Source organism: Gracilinanus agilis, chromosome 6 (genome assembly GCF_016433145.1).
Source record: "Gracilinanus agilis isolate LMUSP501 chromosome 6, AgileGrace, whole genome shotgun sequence".
In the NCBI taxonomy this organism is placed as follows: domain Eukaryota; kingdom Metazoa; phylum Chordata; class Mammalia; order Didelphimorphia; family Didelphidae; genus Gracilinanus; species Gracilinanus agilis.
In genome coordinates, this window is record NC_058135.1 from 285,793,767 (window position 1) to 285,817,118 (window position 23,352).

At 39.7% G+C, this 23,352-nt stretch overlaps 1 pseudogene; it reads right to left on the reverse strand.

The window, feature by feature from the left end:
• Positions 1–11,283: 11,283 nt before the first annotated feature.
• LOC123252768 lies at positions 11,284–19,166 on the reverse strand (annotated as a pseudogene).
• Positions 19,167–23,352: the final 4,186 nt, after the last annotated feature.

Consider the following 23,352-nt stretch of genomic DNA (forward strand, 5'->3'; position numbering starts at 1 on the left):
AGTTGTGGCTCCATTCACATGGTTAAACATGATCAACCAACAAAAACCACATGATAATCTCAATAGATGCAGAAAAAGCCTTTGACAAAATACAGCACCCATTCCTACTGAAAACACTAGAAAGTATAGGAATACTTTAGGTTCTTTCCTAAAAATAATAAACAGTATATACCTAAAACCATCAACAAGCATTATATGCAATGGGGATAAATTAGAAGCTTTTCCAATAAGATCAGGAGTGAAACAAGGATGCCCATTATCACCTCTATTATTCAACATAGTACTAGAAACACTAGCAGTAGCAATTAGAGAAGAAAAAGAAATTGAAGGTATTAAAATAGGCAATGAGGAGACTAAGCTATCACTCTTTGCAGACGATATGATGGTATACTTAAAAAATCCTAGAGAATCAACTAAAAAGCTAGAAGAAATAATCAACAACTTTAGCAAAGTTGCAGGATATAGAATAAATGCACATAAATCATCAGCATTTCTATATATTTCTAACACATTAAAGCAGCAAGAGGTAGAAAGAGAAACACCATTTAAAATCACCCTAGACAATATAAAATACTTAGGAATCTATCTACCAAAACAAACACAGCTATTATATGAACATAACTACAAAACACTTTCCAAACAAATAAAACTAGATCTAAACAATTGGAAAAACATTGAGTGCTCATGGGTAGGACGAGCTAACATAATAAAAATGACCATTCTACCCAAATTAATTTACGTATTTAGTGCCATACCTATCAAACTACCAAAAACATTTTTTACTACATGAGAAAAAACTATAACAAAGTTTATTTGTAAGAACAAAAGATCAAGAATATCAAGGGAAATAATGAAAAAAAAAACGTGAAGGAAGGTGGCTTAACAGTACCAGATATTAAGCTATACTATAAAGCAGCTGTTATCAAAACAATATGGTCCTGGCTAAGAGACAGAAGGGAGGGTCAGTGGAATAGTCTTGGGGTAAGTGATGTCAGCAAGACAGTGTATGATAAACCCAAAGAGTCCAACTTTTGGGACAAAAATCCACTATTTTATAAAAACTTCTGGGAAATTTGGAAAACAATATGGGAGAGATTAGGTTTAGATCAACATCTCACACCCTACACCAAGATAAATTCAGAATGGATGAATGACTTGAATATAAAGAGGGAAACTATAAATAAGTGAACACAGAATAGTATACTTATCAGATCTCTGGGAAAGGAAAGATTTTAAAACCAAGCAGGAGTTAGAGAAAATTACAAAATGTAAAATAAATGATGTTGATTATATCAAAGTAAAAAGCTTTTGTACAAACCAAAACAATGTAGCCAAGATGAGAAGGGAAACAACAAATTGGGAAAAAATTTTTATAACAAAAAAACTCTGACAGGGGTCTAATTACTCAAATATACAAGGAGTTAAATCAATTGTATAAAAAATCAACATATCAATTAACCCCAGGTGGGTCCTGAAGGGATATACCTCTTAGACCTGAAGGATCCTGCCTGGGCAACTGTTATAAGGAAGAAGGGTCATCTTATTTCTCTCTGTACATCAATTTACCATCTCAAATAGATCAAGAGACCTCCCATAATTATAACACTATCAAAGACAACACCAATGAGGACTGCTTCAGCTATAGAAGTTCTACTTCCAAATTACCTAGCACTGCCCAGGGGGGATCCGTCTGTGGGATCTACCTCTTGTCCTCTGAGGGTGTGAACTCTTATCAAAAGAATTCACAAATTCCTGATAGATTGGGTTAAAAGGGTAGAGCGCTCCAAGTAAGTGACTTGTGAATTCACTTACTTGACAACAAAGTGTTAAGTAGAGATGTTTTTAGTTTTGGTTGATCAATTTAAAAGTTGCTAGACAAAGAAAGTCTGACTCACACTTCACAGTCAGCACATAAACAGATTTTTGCTTACTGTGCATTCTTTGATGTTCAATAAGGGATGAATTTTGAGATTCAACAGAGAATTCTCTCCAAGCGACATTATCGGAACCTTCACTCCTGAAATTTTGTTGGTCACTTTATTCCACAGAAATGCTCGCCTCTATTGGAGTCACCTTCATTTCAGATCTGATCTCTCCTTCTAAAAGACATACATGCATAGTTACATATCCCTATATATATAAAACCATGTTTCCAATCTTCCAGTGTCAGAACATTAATGACTTTATATTCTATTTCCTTGGTAAGAAGAAAATTCTTCCAACTTAAATGGACACAATTCATCCTTTGAAAATGCCATTACCTCAAATCTAAAGAACATTTTAATTAACAAAGAATCTCATATATGATTACATTGGCTCTTTGTAGCAAACCTGTGATTTTGGCAAGGCTAGCATTATTACATTCCTAAGTCAGACCATGACCTCAGAATGGTGGCTGAGTGACTTGACCCAAATCCTGGCAGCTGAGACCAAACCTTGTGGCTGGGCATGTTGTGTCATTAGTACTAGACAATTAATTTTCAATCTTTCCATTTTGCTTTCAGTTTCATTATCTATCTTCATAGGTCTGACACCACCGGGTGCACAAATACAATATATTGTTATTATTCCATGATCTAGTTTGTCCGTAAGCATTATGTATTTTTTTTTGTGATTGCTTTCAAATGTATTGTTTGCTGTATTATCTGAGATCAATTAAAGAAAATCAGCACTCTTTTTTTGCATTTACCCAAGTCATCAATGATTTTGTTCTGTTCCCTACTTCTTAAGAGTAGCCATTATTTTCTTTAAATGCCTCTTTTCCCTAAAATGAAATCCTTCTACTAAATAAAATTTAAGCAAGGAAATAGCATTTCCCATTTTTAAAAATGTCTTTTACATTAACTTGAGACCATCATCCTTTGGTAAGGAAATGGACTGAATGCTTCATTATTAGTCCTTTCACACTCTTGCCATGCATTGGTTCAGAAGCCCTTTTGCAGATTTGAGATAATGTTCAGACTTGAGCTAAAAATTAATTACTGTCACCTTAAGCAGTAAATAAGGGCCAGATTTTGTTATAACAATCTTTTTCCTTTTTGACAACAAGTATTTCAAACATAATGGTTTTTTCCTACAGTGATTCTAAATGATCATAACCAGATGTATGATGCTTTGGGGCTGTATTCAGTGATGACATCAAACTCTGATGGCTTCTGACTAAGTGTAACATATTCTTTTAGTTTTTCCACTTGACAACACATTCTTTCTAAAATTCCTGGAAGGTTAGCCATTCATGCTCACAGGCATCCACAGATTCTCCTTGACTATCACTGCACATGAGTAATAGTCCCATTCCTGAGTTTCCCTGCAATTGCATCTCATCAAGTGTATAATCATGAAATGGAGATGTTATTTGGGTTTGCATTCTTGTAGCAGAGAAAGCGAAGTCTTTGCAAACCTGAGTCACTAGACATGCAGAGTAGAGTCTGTTATGAAACCATCATTGACCACAACCTTTTCACCAAAACAGCCATTCACTTGCCACTCACTGCAATGAGATAGTTGTTTTCTGATCTGAACTTACCTCCACTTATGTTATCATTTTCCTATCTGGAAATTTCTTAAAGGAATTGTTTGATAACTCAGGTTAGTCATTAAGTAGGTTTAAGGAGAGTAGAGCCAGTTTGCTAGTGGTAGAAAAAATGAAATTCCATCCTTACAGAGATGGCTTCATATGTAAATATTGATTTAAAAAATAACAGTGATATATGCCATTGATCGCCAGGTACATTTATCATTTAGGAAAAACAAATCTTTCACAGGATAGGTAACAATGCATTTTGTTGACTAGTTAGAGAGCTAAAACCAAAACAAGAATTTTCATCCCTCAGGAAGAAAGCTTGTATAATTCTCTTTTTATTTTCTACCTCATATAGATGCCAACATTTTCATGATATTCTTAAAAATTACAATACAGGTGGTGGTGCATTCTAATTCTACCTCAGAAACTTGCTAGGACTTCACAGGAGTTCTGTCTCCCTCTTTTTAACTATAACATGGGAATAATAATATCAAGTGACTCCAAGGCTTCCTATGAGGATCAAATGAGAAAATATTTACAAAGTGTGTGACACACAATAGTTGCCATATGCAAACTGTGGCTTTTATTTATCATTATAACTTGGATTATTTCCTCCTTTGATTGCTTTTCTTCTTAAACTGTCCTCTTCATTCCTCTGTTTCCTTATTACCCTGTTGAATGAATGCATTTCCGTTCCCCAACATATTTTTCTCCCTGCATCATTTTTTAAACTACCTCTATGTTGGGATGCTAGACTGTGAGCTCAAGGACAGTCTAGATTGTTTTAGTCCTTACTTTGTATCCTCAGGGCTTAGCACAGTTCCTAGAACCTATTTGATATTAAGTTCATTTTTACTGGCTGGGCCCAGGGCTTATGTCAGGCCCAAGCTCTTCCAGGATCCTTTCTTGCCCTTATTTCTCAGGAGTCAATAGTAACTCTGTTGGAACTTGAGCAGATCCAGTCCTGAAGAACCCAGAGGTTTCTTTCTAGGCTTTGATCTCCCTAAACTGAGGTGGTGTGGGCATCCTCTTTTCCAATAAGAGGACAAAGATTGATCCCTTAATGGATTCCTTTTGCCACCCACCATAGCAGCCTTCCAAATATTTCCCTGGTCTCCAACTCTCCCTGGTAGTTTCCTCCCACTCCATTGTCACACCTTCTCAGCTGAGAACTTGGCCTCATATTTCAATGAACAAAAGCTGAACCTTTCTGCAGAGTTTGCTTATCTTCCACAACTCATCCAACTCAGCTCCCTACTTTTCCTTTTTGGCCTCAGGATCAGAGAAAAAATCTAGCTAAAGAAAATCTCTTTACATGTGCAAAGAATCCCATTCCACTCCTTCATCCTAACACAGTCTTTTCCTTCTACTGGTCATCATATTTGTCTTTAATTTTCAGTCTTTCCCATACTAATGAACTAATGACTCTCTTCTTATTGGCACCAATAAACCATTTCTCTAGAATCCTCCAGACACTCTCACTTGACCTATTCGTCTCCTTGAGCAAGTTGCCAATATGTGTCCTTGGGTTCAGGGCTAAATTGCTGGAGATGGCCATTTGCAGTGAGTTTTGCCAGTGCCTTTCCCTTATTTTCTCTTCTATACTTTCCACCAGTATCCTTAGTCTGGCTCTCCTGAAGCCCCAGGCCACCTCTCCCATTAAACCTCTCTAATGCTCCTTCCCATCAGAGCCTTCACTTTCTTGATTGGCTGCTGTGGATTTAGTATCTAGAGGCCTTCTACAGAACAGGGACTGCAAACATCAGAGGACCTACCCTATAGTAGGTACTTGCTAAATATTTGTTCCTTTGAAATGGATGTTATTGGAGTAAGGAAAATCTTCCTGACAATGGAAGCTGTCAGAAACTGAGAAGATGTGGGTTTGCTTGAGAGGTGGCTGAATTCTCACTACTTGAGGTCTTTAAGTAAAGGCCATGGTAGATAGAGGAGGGCTAGACAAGAGATCTCTGAGGTCCCTGAGAACTCTGTGGTCCTCAGGAATCTCGAGGGATGGTGTTTGTAGACTTAGTGCCCCTTGATCTCCCTGCTTATTTCTCTGTGATACTCTTCAGAGTATGTGAATGGACCTTTGTTCTGTCATCCAGAATTTCTTAAGTCTCTTGGACAACAGGGACACATGTCCATTCTTCATCCATAAAATCCTTTTTTTCCCACCATTAAACCCTTATGTTCTATAAGAGCGATGTTTAGGGAATGGGGCTAGATGGTTCAAATAGGCCAGAAGTTTATTGGTTAGGAAAGGTCAATACAGCCCAGTGCAAGTGGAGCCTGACACTGAGATAATACACACAGACCATTTATTAAAAAGGGATAGATGTTATATTTGTTTTAACAGGGACAGGTAAAAAGGGATTGTTGGGTAACCCTAATACTAATCAGCTACCTAAACCCCTACATCTAAATGTCTCATCATCAAGCGTCTTCACAGGTTTTGATTCCTATACTGATCTTTTCTGCCTAATAGATCCCAGTCTCTAACATAGATAAACCTACACTAAACTAAACCCCCCTTGGATGGTAATAGAGAGATGGTGGTCTGTGATAGGTTATCAGGGTCCAAGGAAGGTTCTAGATCCACAAGGACCCCAGACCTGATCTCATAGACATGTTTCAGGATCACACCAGGAACTCCATAGATCACAGCAAACAGCAGTAGGACAGTAAGTGAGATGGGAAATTAAGGTAGTATAGCCACCAAGGAAAGTAGCTAGTCTCTCCAGATCACCCCAGAGAAAGACAGCTCAAACCTTAGCCAACTGCCTGAATCCACTTTTCCCATTCTAGATTTCTCATTGTTGGTCTCATGCCTCTGCGCTCTGCAAACTTAATCAAATCATCTCTTCCTTATAACAATTTCAAGACAGAAGAGTAGTAAGGCCTAGGCAATTAGGGTTAGGTGACTTACCTAGGGTCACACAGCTAAGAAGAATACAAAGTCAAACTGGAATCCAGGACCTCCTATCTTCAGACCTGGTTTTCTATCTGCTGAGACACTCTGCATAAAATCTCAATATAACCTAATATAACCAGCCTTAATACAATCTTAATATAATCTATAACCTTCTACTTCTTTCCTAGCCCAAGTCTTCACAGGCAGGAGGGATCAGGATCTGGAAAGAGGAAGCTACAGGCAACTTATGGCCATGTTGCTCAGGAGGAGAGGGTAAGAAGCCCCCTGAAAAACTGGGGTGAATTCCACTCCCTTCCACCACCACCCCCATCATGGCTCTAGGAAAGTCTAGTAAAAGCATCTGAATTTGTCAAACAGCTGCGTCCTTGAACCGCAAAACAAGTCATCTGTTTTGGCAGATCCTCACCTTGTGCTTCTTTGCACTGTGTAGTAGATCTTTTGTGATCCCTTCTTCTGAAATCAGACACAATTATTATTTAAAGTCCCATAATACTTATCCAATGGCAGGTTTCCATAGTCTAAAGCTTTTGGATATGTATTGATATTAGAGACTAGTAAATACTGTAAACTTATCCTTTGAAATAAAAAATATTAATCCTGATTCATGTACTCAATTACAAAAAATAAAGAGAAAAAAATTAAATTTCGTATTTTAAAACATACAGAAAAACAATAAATAAAATAAAAAATTCATTTTTTACATTCCATTTGACAATGGGTCAGTCAAACAGGGAAATATCACAAGGATTTATCACTAAAAAGCAAGCTCAATTTCCTCTCTAACTCACGGTGCAAGTGTACATAATTTTTTAACAGACCATATGGGTAATAACAAAAACATACTAACTGAAGGTAATATCATATAATGGAATATCTTATATTAGATTAATATATAAACTTAAAAACAAACTTAAATCTAAAAACAAATAAGCAGCAAATACAAAATATGTGACAGGATACAGTCACTCAGTGTTAGTAGAAGGTACCCATTTTACATTTACCCTCTGAAGTACCATCATTCATCAAGATTCCTTTGGCCACAGTTCTGGCTATACCTCTGGCTATCTCTCTGGTCATTCTAACCATTTCTCTGTGGTACCTCACAGTGATAACAGATTCCTTGGCATGGTGCATTATGGTCTGAGTTATAATTTACCCTAATACAATCAATGATCCTTTTAGTGGATCTATTATTATTATTGTTATTCCTCCAGCTTCTTCTGTTTCTGTTTTCTTGGTTTCTGTTCCTACAGTCTATAGCCACATGACCTTCTGTTCCCCCTCTCCCCCCAAAAAAATCTCAAGTCATTGCCTAAGCTAAGGCTGGGGGCATTTAGGCCTTAAAACTGGCTCCAAGGAGGAGGATTATCCCATGTGGGGACTTAAAACTGAGTAGAGCTTAGAGGAGAAGGATTATCCCCTTTAAAGAAAAAGCAAAAGATTTTATCTGACCAAGTCTGAAATTTGTGGCAGCTACAGCCTTTTCTGGTTGAGGTGACAGGTGGATAGGTGGCTGGTACCCTGAGCTGATCTGCCCTACTGTCTATTTTAAACTCCTCTAAAAAGCTTAAGGAGAAGTGAGGCTCCTCTCCATAGTGGAAGCCATCATGTAAGAAATAAAACTAGGCCTAGGGTCCTTATTTCTTTTAAATTGTATTAGAATTTACTTGGATAGGTAGAGGTAGAGAGTTAGAGAAAAAAGCCTTTTAGCCATATGGGTGCTTTCCACATGGCTCCCTCAGCCACCTTCTGCTTTGCCAGTTCCTCCAGAAAGAGCCCTGACTTCCTTGTCTTCAACCTCTTTTCTCCCTCTCCCTTCTGGGTCCCCTTTAATCACATCTTGTTTACGATCACACAACCTACAGGAGATGACATCACTAGGATCTTAGGCATATAGGTAAGACCTCATGAGTGATCCTGGGAGAGGGTTCTCTTCACACAATTGGACATTTTGTTTTAAAGCAAATGATAGCTTGTTGCCTGTTTTAACCTGGGTTGTACTGGTTTTGTTTGTACAATTTTGAATTTAAGATAATAAAAATAATCTTTGATGCATCTCATGCTGTCTATTTTTTATTTGGTCATAGATTTTTCCCATATCAACAAATTGATCTAAAAGGTAAATTATTCTATGAGCCCTTACTTTGCTTATGGCATCACACTTTAGGTCTAAATTGTATGCTCATTTGGACCTAATCTGAGTAGAGCTTATGACCTTCTAGAGTGAATTGTCTGATGTAGAGCAAGGTGAGAGCTCAGTGTGAAAGTCAGAGATTTCTCTGATGTTGCGCAAGAGTAGAGCTCCATATGAATGTCTATCCACATTTCTGGCATTCATAAGGTTTGTCCCCAGTGTCAGTTTTCTGATGTTCAGCAAGATGAGTTCTGATCAAATGTCTTTCTACATTACTGTAATTCATGAGGTTTCTTTTCCACAGTGTGAATTCTCTGATGTTCAGCAAGACTGCAGTTCTGACTAAATGTTTTTCCACATTGCTTGCATTCATAAGGTTTCTCCCCAGTGTGGATTCTCTGATGTTCAGCAAGACTGCAGTTCTGACTAAATGTTTTTCCACATTGCTTGCATTCATAAGGTTTCTCCCCAGTGTCGATTCTCTGATGTTGGGCAAGAGTGGACCTCTGACTAAATGTCTTTCCACATTGCTCACATTCATAAGGTTTATCCCCAGTGTGAATTCTTTGATGGTTTCTAAGACTGGAGCTCTGACTAAATGTTTTTCCACATTGCTTGCATTCATAAGGTTTCTCCCCAGTGTGAATTTGCTGATGTTTTCTAAGATTGGAGTTCTCACTAAATGTCCTTCCACATTTCCACATAAGGTTTCTCCCCAGTGTCAAATCTCTGATGTTCAGCAAGCCCGCAGCTCTTACTGAATGTCTTTCCACATTGCTTGCAGGCATAAGGTTTCTCCCTAGTGTGGATTTTCTGATGATTTCTAAGAGCTCCGACTAAATGTCTTTCCACATTGCTTGCATTCATAAGGGTTCTCCCCACTGTGGAATCTCTGATGACCAGCAAGACAGGCCCTGTGTATAAAAGTCTTTACACACTGGTTACATTCGCTAGGCTTTTGCTCACTGTGCATTCTTTGATGTTCAATAAGGGATGAATTTTGAGATTCAACAAAGAATTCTCTCCAAGTGAAGTTTTTGGGACCTTCACGCCTGAATTTCTGTTGGTCATTTTCTTCCACAGAAAGGGTTGCCTCTATTGGAGTCACCTTCATTTCAGTTCTGATCTCTCTTTCTAAAAGACATACATTCATAGTCACATATCCATATATATAACCATATCTCCATTTTTCCACTGTCAGAACATAAATGGCTTTATGTCCTATTTCCTCAGGTAAAAAGAAAAGTCTCTCCACTTACATGGACACAATTTATCATTTGAAAATGCCATTACCTCAAATCTAAAGAACATTTTAATTAACAGAGTCTCATATATGATTACATTGGCTCTTCATGACAAACCTGTGATTTTGGCAAGACTAGCATTATTATATTCCCAACTCAGACCATGACCTCAGAATGGTGGCCAAATGACTTGACCAAAATCTGGCAGCTGATACCTGTGCAGGTGGAAAATTTGCCACACTTCAGCTACATTCCCAGCATCCTTTTAAGTTATGTCCTCATTTAAAGTACAGAGGCTTGGGAGATAAATTTGGCTGAGATTCATGCTGCAGGACTCTTTTTCTGGGAGTTATACCTTTGATAAAGTGCTGCAGGTGTGAGTCTCTGGCTCTCTTTGCTCTGCTCACTTGACTGAAAGAATCCTATTAGGAGTATTTATTCATTTTTACTCCTACAATTTTGGTGACAATGAAGGAACTTCAGAACTAGAGGAAGTGGATTTCCCCTCCTGCTATGGTTTTCCCTTTCCCCTCTCCCTTCTCCTTTCTCCCTTCTCCATTTGGGAAACCATTCAGAGCTTTCCAAAACTCATTCCCTATACCTGCCCACCTGGAGAGTCAGCAGCCAGGTCTTCTCCCTTACAGAGGCTGTTCCTGCTAACTCTTTCTGTGGTTATTGTTGTTTGCTGTTGCTGCTACTGGTAAGCTTTAAACTCCATGTCCCCAGCCCTAGCCCAGCAAAGCCCTTTTCCCTTACCAGGTATTTGATTAGCTCCTAACCCATACAGGGGGGTACTGATTCTCTCTCCTAAGTCCTTTTTCACCCACTCCAGCTTGCTTCTTATACAAACACCTCTTCCCACTCCAGCCAAGAGGTATCCTTGCCCCTAAAACCAGCCCAGAATCCATGCCTTAAAAAAAACAAACACATCAACCCTGCCTTTGGATATACATTCTTCCTATATATTTTTTATTTTTTTAAACTCTTAACTTCTGTATATTAGCTCGTAGGTGGAAGAGTGGTAAGGGTGGGCAATGGGGGTCAAGTGACTTGCCCAGGGTCACACAGCTGGGGAGTGTCTGAGGCTGGATTTGAACCCAGGACCTCCCATCTTGAGGCCTGGCTCTCCATCCACTGAGCTACCCAGCTGCGCCCTACCCCCATATATTTTTTTAAATACTAGGAGTATTTATTCATTTTTACTCCTACAGATCAAACCTTGTGACTGGACATGATGTGTCATTAGTACTACACCATTCACTTTCAATCTTTCCATTTTTCTTTCAGTTTCATTGCCTATTTCATTGGTATGATACCATTGGTGCATGACTGTAATATATTCTTTTTTTTTTAAATGTCTTAATACAGTTTTATGTATGTTTTATACTTCACATTGTCTCATTCGGTCAGATGATTCCTGAATTTTAGATTGTTATTGAAAATAAAGTGATGAATTTTCTAAAATAATTCACTTATGAAAAAATAATTTTATAATTATTGTGGTTTGGTATACAGAATTCCAATAATTGTTAGTCATCAACAAAAGTTAATCTCCCAGGTCCCTCATTCTTCTTCCATCTCCTGTATCTCTTCCATCAGGAGTCATTTGCCATTTTCTTCTTTAGCTCCTCCTCTTGTTCCTGTTTGTAGACTTCATAGTTCTCTTTTATCCATAGTTTCCGTTTAAGAAAAGTTTCTTTCTGATGATCTTCCAGACTGTCAAACTGAGATTGAGACATTTTCATATATTTACGAATGAGATATAGCCTCTCGTCTTCTCCATACTTTTGACCTTTGATATTAAAACGATAAATCCACTGGCAATACCAGACTACGTATGCACACAGGTGATAAGGAGCTAAAACAATTTTAGACAGCAAAATATCACCCACTTTAGGTTTCTGGTAGCCTCCTTTTATATCTATTTTACTTTTTATAATATTTTTGATGATGTTTTCTTCCTCCTCACGGATTTCTTCCTTGGATCGTCTGTTTTTGCCTTTCTCTTTGGCCTCGTTAAGCAGCCCTTGCTGCTTGGCAATTTCCGTAGCTCGAATACGATGCTTTGGCACTGTGGCGAGGTAGCTGATGGCCTCATGATAGCTCCTCCACCAGCTCCATAATGACAATTCTGACATCTACTGTAGGAGTGATAGCAATGGCTAGAGTGCTCTTCAGGATGATCCGGCATATAATCATAATCTTTACGTGTCTCTTCATCCTTGAGGATCTCGTGGCGGTGGCCACCCTCAGAAAGGTCGCCTGCCCGCCGCACGAGGTCCGGGTGGTGGCGACGCGCGATCTCTGCCTTGCCTGCCTTGCAGTTGTGCGAGCCGCAGTAGAGCCCCTTTACCAGAGCCCCGGCCCGGCCCGACAGCAGCAGCCACTGCCGGCCCCCTGCCCCAGGCCAGGTGGCAGGCTCGGGAGCAGGACCCACTCCCTTCATCCCCGCGCCCGCTGCGCTCCCCCTGTAATATATTCTTATTATTTCATGATCTAGCTTATCTGAAAGCATTATGTAATTTTTTGTGATTGCTTTCAAACTTATTTTTTTGTTGTATTATTTGAGATCAAATAAAGAAAATCGGCACTCTTTTTTGCATTTACTTAAGTCATCAATGATTTTGTTCTGTTCCCCACTTCTTAAGAGTAGCCATTATTTTCTTTAAATGCCTCTTTTCACCAAAATAAAATCCTTCTATTAAATAAAATTTAAGCAAGGAAATGGTATTTTCATTTTTAAAAATTTCTTTTACAGTAACTTGAGGCCATCATCCTTTTGTAAGGAAATGGACTGAATGCTTCATTATTAGTCCTTTCGCAGCCTTCCTATTTATTGGTTCATATGCTCTTTGCAGATCTGAGATAATGTTCAAACAGACTTGAGCTAAAAATTAATTAGTGGCAACATAAGCAGTAAAAAGGTCCCAATATTGTTATAATAATATTTTCCCCCTCTGACAACAAGTATTTCAAACATAATGTGTTTTTTCCTATAGCGATTCCAATTGATCATAACTGGGTATATGGCGGTTTCAGGCTGCATTCAATGATGACATCAAACTCTGATGGCTTCTGGCTAAGTGTAACATATTCTTTTAGTTTTTCCACTTGACATCACATTCTTTCCCAAGTTCCAAGAAGGCTGGCCATTCATACTCACAATCATCCACAGTTTCTCCTTGGCTGTCACTACACATGAGTAATAGTTCCATTCCTCTCATCAAATGTGTAATCATGAGATAGAGATTTATTTGGGTTTGCATTCTTGAAGCAGAGACAGCAGAGTTTTTGCAAACCCGGGTCACTAGACACGCAGATTAGAGGGTGTTGTGAGATCATCACTGACCACAACCTTTTCACAAAAATAGCCTTTCACTGGCCACTTATGGCAATGTTAGGCTTGTTTTCTGATCTGAACTTACCTCCACTTATGTTATCATTCTTCTATCTGGGAATTTCTTAAAGGAATTGTTTGGTAACTCAGGTTAATTGTTAAGCAGGTCCATGGAGAGTTGAACCAATTTGCCAGTGTTTGGAAAAATGAAATTCTATCCTCACAGAGGTGGTTTTATATATAAACATTATTTTAAAAAAAACAACAAAGTGATATATGCCATTGATCTCCAGGTACATTTATCATTCAGGAAAACCAAATCTTTCACAGGATTTGTTGACTATTTAGTGAGCTAAAACCAAAACAATTATTTTCATTCCTCAGGAAGAAAGCTTTTACAATTCTCTTCCTATTTTCCACCTCATATAAATGCCAACTTTTCATGATATTCTTCTTAAAAAATCACAATACAGGTGGTGGTAAATTCCTAATTCTACCTCAGAAACTTGCTAGGCAGCTGTGTGACCCTGGGCAAGTCATTTAAGCCCCATTGTCTACCCTTACCACTCTTCTGCCTTGGAACCAACACATAGTATTGGCTCCAAGACAGAAGGTAAGGGTTTAAAAAAAAAAACTTGCCTGGGCTTCACAAGACCTCTGTCTCCCTCTCCTCAACTATAACATGGGCACAATAATATCAAGTGACTCCTAGGGTTCCTATGAGGAACAAATGAGAAAATATTTACAAAGTGTGTGACACACAGTAGGTGCCATATGCAAATTGTGACCTTTATTTTATCATTATAATTTGGATTATTTCTTCCTTTGTTTGCTTTTCTTCTTAAACTGTCCTTCTCTTCATTCCTCTATTTCCTTATTTCCCTGTTAAATGAATGCATTTCTGTTCACCAATATACATTTCTCCCTGGATCACCCTTTTAAACCATATCCATGTTGGGATGCTAGACGGTGAGCTCTAGGACAGGCCAAACTGTCATTCCTTTGTATCCTCAAGGCTTAACACCAATCATAGAACATATTTGATATTTAATTCATTTTTACTTACTGGGCCCAAGGCTTATGTTAGGCCCAAGCTCTTCCAGGATTCTTTCTTGCCCTTATTTCTCAGGAGTCAACAGTAACTCTGTTGGAACCTGAGCAGACCCAAACCTGAAGATCCTGGAGGCTTCCTTCTAGGCTCTGATCTCCCTAAGCTGAGGTGGTGTGGGCAGCTGCTTTTCTAAGAAGAGCCCCAGTGGCCAGGAAAGGGCCTGGAGCAGGTGATTTCTGCAAAGCTTAGCCTTGGATGGCTCCCAAGGAAGGCAGCAGTCCTCACTCTTCCTCCTGTGCTGCAGGTCAATGGAGAGAAGGAAAATCAGGAAACCAGCTGCTTGGCTCCACTCTACATTTAGGCTCCCTAATCTCAGCTGGGTCCTCACCATGACGATCCTGTGATGTCTCCCTAATGAATTACCTTTGCCACCCATCACAGCAGCCTTCCAGATATGTTCCTGGTCTCCAGCTCTTCCAATAGCTTCCTCCCACTCCCTGCCCACACCTTCTGAGCTGAGAACTTGGCCTCATATTTCATGAGCAAAAGCTGAAACTTTCTGCAGAGTTCGCTTATCTTCCACATCTCATCCAACTCAGCTGCCTCCTTTTCCTTTTTGGCTTCAGGATCAGAGAAAAAAATCATTCTTCTCCTGGCTAAAGAAAATCTCTTTATATGTGCAAAGTATCCCATTCCACTCCCTCATCTCAACACAGTCTTTTCCTTCCTTTGGTCTTTATATTTGTCTTTAATTTTCAGTCTTTCCCACACTAATGAACTAATGACTCTCTTCTTATTGGCACCAATAAACCATTTCTCTCGAATCCTCCAGACACTCTCACTTGATCTATTCATCTCCTTGAGCAAGTAGCCAATATGTGTCCTTGGGTTCAGGGCTAAATTGCTGGAGATGGCCATTGGACTGAGTTTTGTCAGTGCCTTTCCCTTATTTTCTCTTCTATACTTTCCACCAGTATCCTTAGTCTGGTTCTCCTGAAGCCCCAGGCCACCTCTCCCATTAAACCTCTCTAATGCTCCTTCCCATCAGAGCCTTCCCTCTCTTGTTTGTCTGCCATGGATGTAGTATCTAGAGAGCTTCTACAGAATTGTTGGCTTGCTTTCTGCTTCATCAGCTGGTGAGCTTCATGAGAGCAGGGGATGTCCACTGCAGCCCTTTATGTCCCCTATATCTTACCACAGGACCTGGCACAGAGCAAGCCCTCATACACATTTCTGGATAACCCAGAGCTCAGAGTGGATAAGCTCAGCTATTCCTTCACTTTCGGGAGAGTTTCATGCCCCTAAATCCCAAATGGTGACTTCTCATAGGGTCATAGACTGATGCCCTGATGGGAGCTAAAAAGACATGTAGCCCAAGTCATTTCTCTTAAAGATAGAGAAACAGGCTGAGGGGTTCAGTGACTTGCCCAGAAAGCCACTGCTGTACACATCTGAAAAAGAATTCCATGTCAGGTCTTTCTGCTCTCAAATCTAGCCCATGCTTCACTGCAGCACAAAAAAAGTTTGGTAACCACAGCTCTCACACACCACTTTTCACCTCACTCACCTGGATGCCAATCTCTCAGTCCTTCTTGCTCTAGTATACACGGGGCTTCCCTTTGTTCAGAATAAAAGATCACATCTTCTCTGGGAACTGCAAGCCCTGGGAATGAGGAATCAGACAAGGAGGAAGATGGAGAGAAACTTGTCATTGAGTTCTCTTGAGAGAAAGGCATGTGAATCCAGTGACTCCATTTAGAGAGGAGTTCATGGGGTTCCCACATGAGTCTGCTCTCACCCCAGAGTGTTTGTAATGCTAAGAAGCCAGCATAGGATGTGCCTGTTATTCTGCTGTGGGACCTGTAATAAGCAGCAATCAAATCCTCTGCCGCACTCCCCATGGCCAATCCTGTCACATTCCCTTCTGGTAGAAACTCCTAACCCCAGGCAGGGGAAAAGGGTTATTGTTCTGGATCAATCTGAAGTCCCAGACAGAGGGATCTTGAGGGATCAGCTCCTGTCCTATCACCCTACCTGCTCCTCACTCCCTGAACCTCATATAAACCTTGTGTACTGTCTACTTTGGTTAGTTTGTGTCTCTTCCACTGTGGAACTCAACCACTCCTCATTCCCAGATGTGATGCCTCAGATGTGAACAAAGTTCAAGCAACAATGTAGTTTATTTTTGCATGACTGAAGTCGAGTCTTATCTTGATGAAAACAGGAGGAAGTTTCTAAAGAGATATTCATCTAGACTCGATTAATTATCTGGGATGGTTTTCAGTCAAGTGAAGGGGAATTGTCTGTTGTTATATTAAGACCTTGAGGTTCTTGGCAGGATGGGTCATAGTGAAAACTTTTTGCTTCATGATTGTTTCCATTTGTATGTGGCATCTATTTCTAATTTATACTTCATTTTACACAAAAATAAGAGTGACTATGATGCAGAAGGCAGAGTTCCTTTATTCAATGAAAAAAAAGCAATATTTAATTAAGTTGTGTTTTGTTTGAGCTTATTCATAAGAAAAACTGCTGCCATTTTCTTTATGAGAAAGAAAAGATTTAAATATACACCCAGAACTCCAGAAACTTCAAAGAATTATAGTCAAGGTAATGGGTTAAGAATATTAATGATGTATAATATAAAGGTGAGATTGGCCAGATCTGAAAATACCCTTTTACTTTTGAGGAGACATCTCTATTTCTTACCTGCTGCTGCTCTATGTAAAATATGTGTTTGGTCACTGTGCCTGGAATGGTCTTGCAATTCTCTTCCTTTATTCTTTTTAAATTAGTCCTCAACAACTAAGGAATTTATTGTTATTTTTTATATTTCCCCAGGAATGTATGAATCTTTTCTTTTCTCTAGTATCTCTTGAGTCATTCTTCTTCATTCTTCTTCATTGCATCTTATTCATTGTGCTCTTATGGACTCACAGTCCTCTTATGGACTGATAATTGATCTTTAATTGATTCTGTGACTTGCACTCAACAGATGCTATTCCAAATCTCTTCCCTTCTCAAGCGTCCCACATCCAGGAAAAAGGGAATCTCACATATCTTATTTTTCACCTGGCTCTACTTTTTGGTCTTTTCTGACATTTCTCCACCATACTCTTGATACGGGCACATTCTCTCCCCTTTGCAAACCCTTTTCATCCTTCTTTTGTGTATAATCTTCCTGCATGAGTTTGCTAGAACCTTGAGACTAAGAGAATAGGAAAACCTAGAATTTACCCTGGCAAGTCTTCCCAAAGACAACAAAAGAGAGAATGATAGATTCGTCATAGAAATAGAAGTGACAGACACCTTAGAAGAAAAGTAAAAAATAGTAAAAGAAGATCTTCCCGAGTCCAAAGTAAAATATACTGATTCCAAAGATAAGATGAACATAGACAACTAAAGGTCTCAGGTCACCCAGAAGAACACAGTTGGATAACACACTAATGAAATTTATCATCAGAAAGAATTGACTAGAACTTCAGAATATAGAAAATAAAATTCCAGGGGAAAGACTTCAAAGTGTAAGGGTGAAGGGAGGAAGGTCTGGAGGAATGGATGGATGGGAGAAAGGAGGAAGGTAGAGGAAGGGAAAGGAAGGTAGCGGTCCCCAGCCCCAGCAGGGGGAAATTGACCAGAGCCATTCGGGGCTCAAATAAAGGGTCAGAGAGCAATTTAGGGTTTAGAATATGTTAGAATAGCTAGGTTTTATTTAGATTAGGAAAGAGAAGGTCTAGGGAAAACTAGGAGGTAGATAGAAGGGGAAAAAGGCAGAGAGAGAGAGAGAGAAAGAGAGAGAAAGAGAGAGAGAGAGAGAGAGAGAGAGAGAGAGAGAGAGAGAGAGAGAGANAGGGAGAGAGAGAGAGAGAGAGAGAGAGAGAGAGAGAGAGAGAGAGAGAGAGAGAGACTAGCCAAGAGCTCTGCAGGGTCAAGGGTAGAGAACAGCAGCCAGCCTCCAGCCTCGAGAGAGCTAAAAGGCTCCAAAACCCTCTCATACTTTCTCTGATACCTCCCACAAAGGAAGTGGGAGGTGTTGGGGGAAGTTGTATCAGGGAGCCCTGGGTAGTCTCCCAGGGTTTAGAATAATTTTAAATGACACAAAAGATTGCCTTCAGAAAGAAACTTAAGGCTACTAACACCAAGACAGGTAGTGGTAACATCAAACAGTTTCATGCATAAAAACAAAAAAAGTACCAAAAAGTCTTCAGTAGAAAGACCTTCCAATACAATGGAAAGGATATTGCAATAATAGCACACTATTCCAAATCCAGTAGAAATGAAAGAATGTGTTCTAGAAAGCATTTGGAATTGAAGATATAGCCCAGGGTGACCTATCCTATGAGAAGACTGAATTGATCTTGTATCATTTCTTTATTGAGGTTCTGTTTCTTGCATTTGAGGTTGGATATTTGGATAAGGTTTTGGCTTCACTGAGGGCTTTAAGTGCGAATAGTGGTACCAGGAATTTTTTCCTTGATTTTTACAGATGTAGGTGTAACAAAGATTATTTCATGTGGTCCACACCATTTTGGTTCTAACACTGATCTTCTTGTGAAATTTTTGATATAGACTTTATCTCCAGGTTGATAATCATGTAGGCTAAAGTCAAGTGGAACTCTTTGCTGTATTAAAGGTAACTTTTGCAATTCATCTAATCTCTCTTTCAATAAGGAATCATTTTCTTTTTTTTTTTTATTTTTTTTCCTGTGCAGTAATGTTTCAGACTCTTATGCCTTTCCATTAGGAGATATACTGTAGCCTGGTAATGAATCTCCTTCCTGTAACGTGGATGCTCCATGTACACTTCCTGCTTGATGTCCGATCCTGCCCCTGCCCCTTGCTGTTTGGCTTCTGTGCCTGGAGTACAAAATGGCTTCTCTTGGGATGCTGTTTGAGTTCTACCAGCTTCTCCCTCCACCCCAGGGCTTTGTAAGTCTCCTTCCATGGTTCCAGGGAAAGGACTAGCCCTATTTTCCTTCCCTCTCGCCAGGACTTGAGGTCTCAGCCCTGTGGGGGGTATTTTTGAAGTTATACGTGTCTGTTATCACGCTTGTCCCTCCCAGCCTCGTTTTTAAACTGTCTCCACCTGCCATTCAAGGTGAGACTCTCAGCTCCCAGAGTTTGAATATGACAAGAGGCTTCTTTCTAAACTGCACCAGGAAAGAGGGACGAATGAAGAAACCTGTCAGGGTAACAGTGGAGACAGAGACGGAGGGTATTATGGGAAGAATCTTGTGATGTCCCATCTACAGGTGAACCCATCTTTTGTGGGTCTAGAATAAAAATGGGAGAAGAGGAGGATACAGACAAGAGAGGGATCCACCCAGGTTATACCAAGAACTAGAAATTTTTGATTCCATTCCATCTACATTCAGTGCCTTACATGCACCATGTCCTGTGCTCAGCCTGGGGATTCCTAAAAAAGGCAAAAGACAATGCTTGTCCTCAAAGAGCTTATAGCCCAATGAGGGAGGGAGACAATATGCAAAAAAATACATCAAGCAAGGTCAACATAGGAGAAATAGGGGATAATGAAAAGAATGAAGGCCCTCTAATTTAGTGGGGTTAGGGTTAGGGTTCCCGTAGAAGATTTTTGGTTAGGACTTAAGGGAAGTGGGGTCAGTGTTCTGAACTGGGAAGGAAGAAATATTCCAGGAATAGAATACAGCCATTGAAAATGCTTGGAGCCAGAGGCAGCTAGGTCACACAGTGGAGAGTGTCAAATCTGGAATCAGGAGGACCTGGGTTAAAATTTGACCTCAGACACCTCCTAGCTCTGCAACTGTGGGAAAATCACTTTACTCTGATTGCTTAGTCCTTCTTGTTCTTCTATCTTAGAATTTACGCAGTTAGGTTGTTCAATGGATACAGATACAGATACAGATACAGCCTTTACCACTCTTCTGCCTTTGAATCAATATTTAGAATCAATTATTGGTAAGAAGGCAAGGGATTAAAAAAAACAACCTTCTGCTGAAAGAATCCAGGAGGGCAGTATCACTGGATTAAAATATACAAATTGGGCAATAAGGTATAAGAAGACTATAAAGGTCTTCAAATGGCTAATAGAACATTATGTATCTGATCCTGGAGGCAATAGGGAGCGCCTGGAGTTTATAGAGTAGGGGAGTGACACAATCAGAATTGCACTGTAGCAAAATTGCTCTAGTGGTCAAATGTAGAATGATTAATTAGTAGGGGAGACTCTTGAGTGGAGCAGATCCACCACCCATTGTGTGAATAGTTCAGGCATGAAGTGATTTGGGCCTCCACTAGGATGATGGCAGTGACATAGAAAAGAAGGGGGTGTATTCAAGAGATGTTACAATGTTGAAACTGACAGTTTGGGGCACCATTTGCATATGTGGGACCAGAAAAATGAGAAGTCAAAGATGACTCCTATGGTTTTGAGCCTGAGGGATTAGGAAGAGTATAGTGATAAAGAAGATGGGGGTTGTGTCCAGGTGAGAGATAACAATTTCTGTTTTAGACACACTGAGTTTAAGATGTCCACAGGTTAATGATTTTGAAATATCTGTATGGAAATTAGAGATGCAAGCCTGGAGGTCAGCACAGAAATTGGGGAAGAAAATGTAGACTTAAAGATATTACATCCCTGTAATGTAGATGATGAGATCACCAAGAAAAGTAGAGGGAGAAGAGAAGAGGACCAAAGTCAGGACCCTGAGGGACACCCTCACCCTCACCCTCACCCTCACCCTCCTGTTACAAGGTGTGATCTGGAGGAGGGTCCTGCAAAGGCAGAGAAGCAGAGATCAGAGATGAAGGAGTTAACTAGGAGAGACTGGTGTCCTAACAACCCAAAGATAAGAAAGCATCAAGGAAGAGAGATTGGCCAAAAGCATCAAAGGTTGCAGGGAGGATTGAGAAAATGAGGACTGAGAATGTGATCTCTTTCATCTCAGGAAGAGAAGCACATACAGGGGTTTAGGGGAGAGGAAGGGGAAAAGCTGGAAAAGATAGAGAAAGGAAGGAAGTATTGCTTTGAAGTGTAAGGGGCTCCACTGATGAATGTTTTTATGGGTGAAGGGAGATGAGGACCTCACACTGAGGCCAGAAAGAGTCAATGCCTGCAGCCTGCTTGTCTTGATTTGGGAGAGATTGCAACTTTTGTGTATGTATGTGGGGGTAGGGGGAGAGAGGACAGGTAACTGGAAGGATAGGATAGCTTTGACTCAGGATCCAGATGTTCAGGCAAATGTAGAAGAAAAAGAGGTTAAGTGTAAAAAGCAAAAGCTGAAATTTCTGAGGAATCAAAGGTTTGATTTTCTGAAAATATCAATTGATTAAAGCAATGTATTTCACTTGCCCAACACTTAAGGAACAGGCCTTTTTCTGGGCTTAGGGCTGTACCTCAAATAGAGTGGGGGGGGAAGAGATTTCTATACCTTAAAACAAAATAATTTTTAAAAGACCAAATTATTAAAAGAAAACAATCCAATATTAGGCAATCTGACTCTTAATTAGAGAAAAGAGTAGGATGTGCCAATGTGTGGATAGAATTGTTCCCCCGGACTCTCTTACCCAGCATCCCAACTATGTGCCCATATGGCTGAACAAATTGTGGTATATGCTGGTGTTGGAATACTATTGTGCTCAAAGGAATAATGAACTGGAGGGATTCCATGTGAACTGGAAAGACTTCCAGGAATTGATGCAGAGTGAAAGAAGCAGAGCAAGGAGAATATTATACACAGAGACAGATACACTGTGGTAAAATCGAACATAACGGACTTCTGTACTAGCAGCAATGCAATGACCCAAGACAATTCTGAGGGATTTATGGAAAAGAATGCTACAGACATTCAGAGGAAGAACTCCAGGTGAGGAAATACAGAAGAAAAACAACTGCCTGAACACATGGGTTGATGTAGACATGATTGAGGATGTAGACTTGAAAGGACCACACCAATGCAACTATCAATAATATGTAAATAAGTCTTCATTGAGGACACAAGTTAAAACCAGGGAAATGCGAGTGGGCTATGGGGGCGGGGTGAAGGGGAAAGTAAAAACATGAATCATGTAACCATGGAAAATTTTTCTAAAATAACAAAATATTTAAACCAATTGCGTGCTCATGCTGAGTGGGAACACTGTGTGCGTAAGTAGGTAGGATATAGTTTTTGCATGACTCCACCTCTCTCTTTTACCTTGATCATAGCTGCTAAAGCTGGCTTTGAACCAGGCAGGAGAATTTACACACATGGTCTTACTTTAGTAAGATAATTAGGTTTTATACTCTTTTTTCTTTTATTTCTTCCACTTCAAGTAATTATTAATAAACTTTATAAAATTAATACATGGAGTTATTGGATATTAATTTAAATCTTACACCAAGTTGGAAGGGGGAAGAGTATACTGATGTACCTTCCTGGAAAGAGGGGTCCCACTCCTTCCCAAATATCTGTAAACAATCAAAGGAACATGAAAACAATAAATGATAGACATGGATCACTTTTTCAGATGATACATGGATTGCTTGAGATGTGCAGTTACGAGAAAATTCTTCACCTTGATCTCAGAATCTGACTTATCCTAGGTCCTTAGTTAAGGCTCTTTAAACAGCAGGTACCAGATGGTCCAATTTCTCAGTCGTGCAGGACTAGGTTCACATAATGTAATTAGGCTTTCTCTCAATGCGCATAGTTGAATAAACTTTTCTCATGAGACAGAATTTGTACTAGGCATGCAAATGAATAGAAAGGAAACTGAGTCTCCTTCAGAACTGAATCACAAGATAGTGTGGTTTAGTCAGTTCTCACAATTAACCCCTTGCTCTGGTTATTCCCTAATCCTAATCAAAACTGTATCAATTCAGGAAGAAGGGATGTTCTCTATGGAAAAGTGTTCTTTCTGATACCTACAATGATATCCATTACTGTGAAAGTATTGCAGGATAGAAAAGGGGAATGCACTGGATATCCCCTACAAGGCAGGGGCAGAAAGCACCAGGAGGGCAGAACTTACAACACCTACAGAAGACGCTTTGAGTGTATCAAAAAACAGAAAAGAGGGAAAAGATGATTACTGTGGCCATGAGTGAGAGAAAGAGAATCTAGATAACACAGAAAGAGAAACAGAATAACAAGTAGGAGATCCTTGCTGGA